The following is a 5,380-nucleotide window of genomic DNA, read 5'->3' on the forward strand; positions in this document are numbered from 1 at the left end:
GAAGATGCCTCCATGAAGAGAATGTATTTGAAGGGCCAAAGCTTTTCCTCTTGAGGTTAGATTCCTCCATAGACAAGTTCATGCAATACAAGAGGAGATCCATAGAGGGTTGAATTTTTCCATAAGGTATGAAAGTGAGGAGGAAAATGAAGAAGGAAATGTTGTGTAGGAAGGGGAAGAAGAAGGAGAAGTCCTAAACCAAGTAGAGGAGAATATTTTTAGGACCATTGCCAAGATGGGGAAAAGACCTAAACTTGAAGTTGAGATATTTTCAGGAATCTTGTGGTAGTTTGATAGGCATGCTATACATGATGGTCATGCTAATAAATATTCTCTAACAAAGGATGGAGTTTGTCACAAGTTAAAGCCCTTGATAAAGGAGGGTGAAAAGGTATCCAATAGTGTTAGGGTATGTCTTTTTGATGGAATAATTTTTTTGGATAGCATGAAACATTAGCATATGTGTTATGCTTTAATTCCTAGAAAGAACAAGGAAGGTAGTATTGAAGTTCCAATTGAAGTTTTGGGTCTATTAAGTGAGTGTTGTGGTTTCACAATGCATGCCCCATTTTTCCTAAAAATGGGGACCCCCTAATTTATTTTTTAGCTTCCTGGATCCCTAGTCCTAGGTTTGAGTCTTTTTTATGGTTTTACCTATTATTTTTTCCTAATCTAGGTTTCTATCTGAAAACCCAATTTCTGGAAACCATGTTGTTGAAGGAGAAAATCAAATTTGCATATAAAAGACACTAGCACACCTAGCACACCTCACCAGGTGTGCTAGTACACTAGTCATAAGGTAAAGCACATTCCTCTTGGAAATGCGTAGATGTACACCTCCAAGAGGTGTGCCAAATCCTAGGACCCACGCCCCTCTCCTCATCGTTCTTTCCTCCTTGCTCCTCTTTCTTGCACCTTTGCACCTCTTGAGGTGCGCCACTCCACTCACTCCACTCTCCCTCACCTACACACAACACCACCAAAAAAAAGGTAAAAGTGCACACCTTGCACACCTTTTTCATTATCTAACCTTAAAAGGAAAAAAACCTAAAAACTAAGCCTTCACCTAGTGAAAGGTGCGCAAGTGCACACCTATCCAAGGTGTGCCACTACACACCTTCCAAATAGGCTAAGCATCTCTTTAATGTTAAAGTGTGTGCACCTAGTGTACCTCATAAGGTGCATTAGTTGCACACCCTTAATGTAGGTTTTTGTTTAGGTAAAGTGCACCTAGCATTTTTTTAAGGTAAAGCACACCTGGCGCACCTCCAAGGCGCGCAAGGTGTGCCAAAGTTTTGTCTTACATAGTGTAAAATAAGAGTTTTTGCCAGTTTTGTCATAGTTTTGCATTCTAGGTTTATTTGTTAGCAATTAGGGTTTGTTTTGGGTTAGACTTTTAGCCTTTCAAACTAATTTTTGATTATTTGTGTAGGTAAAAAAAGGTATCCTTAACTTTTCAAGGTCATAACTTTTGACCTAGAGCTTGAAAATCGAAACCGTATACATCGTTGGAAAGAAGAACTAAAAACCTAATTTCAGTCCCTAAAATAGCAAACCTTCAGCTACCCATTTTTAGGGACAAATGAAAATTTCAACTTGAAATTTTGAGTAGAAGATCTCCAAAAAAGTCAATTAAAAAGACCTACAAAATATTGTTAAAAAATAGAGGGAAAAGTTTTAAACATTTGATCATTTTGGATAATCTAGATCACCTAGTCTCTTACTCAAAAGGATTGGGTTTTTGGAGAGAAGAAAAGATCAATAATATAGAGATCAGACACATGAACTAGAATAGGTTCCTCATCTTATGCAACTATTAATGACAAGATTCAACACAGGTGCCTTAGGATTTTAGATCGAAGAAGCATAAGGAGTTCAAATGTATGAAAATGTTTGGCTATAAAGAGGGTATGAATCATTAAAAAAAGGGGGAAAAATAAGTACACTAGAGTGCTCCCAGACCTCATCTGAGAAAAACCCATAAACCATTTTCAAAAATGAGAACTTTGATTTTTTGGCCAATTGAGCTTTCGAGTGTCCAAGGTGTGCCAAGTGCACTAGGTCCACTTCTTCTAAGGTGTGCTAGAATTTTTTGAAGAATTCATAAGTGTTTGGATATGTAACTACTAGTTTCAAATTTAGAGCTTTTCATGCACCGAAAATGCATTTCGACGGCAGTTTAATTCCTACAAGCATCAAGTGAATGTGGAGCTTCTATTTTTGTCATCTCTAGACACTCCTACATCATCTAATGGATTTCTTCTTCTTATTTTCTCATGCTTTCTTTTTTTTAAGACATGTAAAGGCTCATGCATCCATTTATTGATATAAATCTAGATGGAGTCCTACTAAGTACTAGTTAGAGAGTCACTTTGTACATAAATAGATTTGTTTTATTAGTTTAGAAGCATATGTTTGCATAAAGATATCTCACTCTCAACACAAATTGAAGAGAATATTTTTTATAAATTTAGGAATGTAATATGTATTCTGGGCCATTATTTTGATGCAATAATATATGCTTTTGGTGCTCGCATTTGAAGTGTAGTGATTCTTCCCTATGTGTGTTATATTTTGTGAATGTATGTTCATGAAGTGTAATTGAGCCAATAGTTTTATTGCATTATTTTGATTGTGTGATCTTTTAATTCTAGTGTTTGTTATGGGTCTACAAATTTTTTTGGCATACTTAGTTCGAGAAGAGATCATCTATATTGTTCATACATAGCTTTTTGTCTCACATGAGCACACTTTCTATGACCTTGTGATCTAATGAAAAGTGAAATGTCTTACATTTACTAAATTCCCATCGATGATTGCATCAATGGAATTAAGGAAGCACTGCTCTTATTTTCATTAAAGTTACCTACCGATCTTTTCAAAGGCTTAATTTGTAGACATGTTGTTTCCATAGCTTAAGTCTATTAGGAATTTCTCTTTCATGTTATTTGCTTAAACTTCTTGTTACCTTATTATTTTTGTTTGATTTTCTAACCCCTAGTTAAATTAGGAATTCATATAGTTGCATTGTTAGATTGCATTCATTGAAAAAAAAAATACCAAAAAACATATCTCTTTTGTGGTTAATTTTGAAATAGAAAGCAGATTGATCATTTGATCCGAAATTGGTTCGAACCAGCAAAGGCCTCCTCATAAACAAATACATTTATCTTCATTTGAGCAGATTCCAGTAAGTCGCAAGATCACCCAAAACCTTAGAGTTGATCCCAGATTAGCTTTTCAAGAGAGGAGTTTGAAAGGATTCTTGTCATTAAGTATAATATAAAATGACAGCTCAACAGTGAGTATGTAGATGTCATATTAAATAATGTCTCAAAAGGGTTGCCGCTAGTAAGAAAAATCAATCATCATATAGATTTAGTCCCTGGAGCTAGTTTTCCTGATAAAGTTGCTCATAAGATGACTCCTATTGAGATTGAGGAGTTGAATAGACAAGTTCAAGAACTATTAAGGAAAGGTCTAATTCAAGAGAGCCTGAGTCCATACATAGTACCTGTAGTACTAGCACCAAAGAAGGATGGAAAGTGGAGAATTTGTACAGACTCTCAAGCTATAAAAAATTATATAAAAAATTAAAAATAAAATTTTTATTAAAAAAAAAACCATCAAGTACTAGTTTCCTTTTCCAAGGATGGATATTCTTATGGATTACTTGAGTGGTGCTTAGTACTTCACAAAGATAAATCTCATGAGTAGTTATCACTAGATATGGATAAGAGAGGGAGATGAGTAAAATATTGCATTCAAGACCAAGGAGGGTCTATATGAGTGTTTAGTCATGCCCTTTGGACTAAATAATGTGTTAAGCACCTTCATATGGCTTATGAATGAGGTACTAAAGAATTTTTTAGGAAATTTTGTTATTGTCTATTTGAATGATATTTTGATTTTCAGAAAGTCTCTGGATTAACATTTATTGTACATTTGTAGTGTCCTTGAAAGGTTAAGGTAAAATAAATTATTGATTAATTTGAAGAAGTGTAGCTTTATTAAAAAGGAGTTAGTCTATTTGGGGTTTGTTTTATCAGTTGAAGGTCTCAAAATGGACTCACAAAAGGTGAAGATCATCCTAGAATGGCCTACTCCAAGGGTTTCCACTAAGGTGAGGTCATTCCATAGTTTGGCTAGTTTTTACAGGAAGTTCATTAAGAATTTGAGTAGTATGTATGCACCCCTAACTGAAACAATGAGAGGGGATAGAAAAGAGTTCAAGTGGACTATAGGAGTTGGAAGGATTTTTGAGTTGCTAAAGAAGAAGGTGATAGAGAAACCTGTATTGGCACTTCCTAATTTTAACAAAGTTCTGCATATGGATTTTGATGCTAGTGGTAGTGCTATTGGAGCTATGTTGAGCCAAGAAGGTAAGCCTATGCCTATTTTAGTGAAAAATTAAATGATGCAAAAAAGAAGTATTCTATTTATGATCAGGAGTTCTATGCACAATAGTTGAGGCCTTAAATAAATGGAGGCATTATTTGTTGCAAAAATAATTTATGTTGTATATTGATCATCAGCCATTACAATACCTAAATAACCAAGATAAATTGAATAAGAGCTTTTTGAAATGGGTAGAGTTAATGTAAAGCTATACATTTGTATTGAAACATAGAAGTGGAGAGTCTAATAGGATTGTAGATGTATTAAGTAGGACACAGCTATTGCTGGGTAAAAGTACAAAGCTATGTCACCTTTTAGGTTGACTTATCAAGATGACTAAATTTGAGTATTTCTATCTAAAAAATATTTTTTTTCAAATATATGAGCTTGATAAAATTATTCTAGCTAAGTTATATATGGTCTCACACTTTTCTAATTAGAAATGTCTATTTAATGCATGTTTTATATTAGTTAATATCCAATTACTAAAAAGTACAATTATTTCAGAAAATTGACATTTCAATAACTCTTACTATCTATTATGAAATTTTTTTAATAACATATAAACACCATTTTATAGAGCTCAAAGTCAAGAATATTCTCATATAGAGTTCATAGTGCTTTAATTAGATATAGTACATTGTAATTAAAAAATTCTACAAGTATGTATTTTAACACTCAAGAAGATGTAAATTTTGAGAACGAAAAAATATTAAATAATATAAAAAAAAATTAAAAATTATATGAGGTTCTAGAGGAGAGAGTCCTCTTCTAGAATCTATAAATTATCTTTTGGTTGAAATAGATTTATTTTGAAAAAAGTGGTGGGAGATGAAAACTATCAATTTGAATAAGTTGAAATTTGAATTGTTATAAAAAGAGAAAATATAAGTTTAAAACCCATTTTTATTATTGATTGTTCTAGCTACATATATTATCAATAACATAATCTAAGATCAAAGAGAAATGAGTTTATTTTCAT

Source organism: Cupressus sempervirens, chromosome 5, assembly GCF_028749045.1.
Source record: "Cupressus sempervirens isolate cs-2001-9-10 chromosome 5, ASM2874904v1, whole genome shotgun sequence".
Classification (NCBI taxonomy): domain Eukaryota; kingdom Viridiplantae; phylum Streptophyta; class Pinopsida; order Cupressales; family Cupressaceae; genus Cupressus; species Cupressus sempervirens.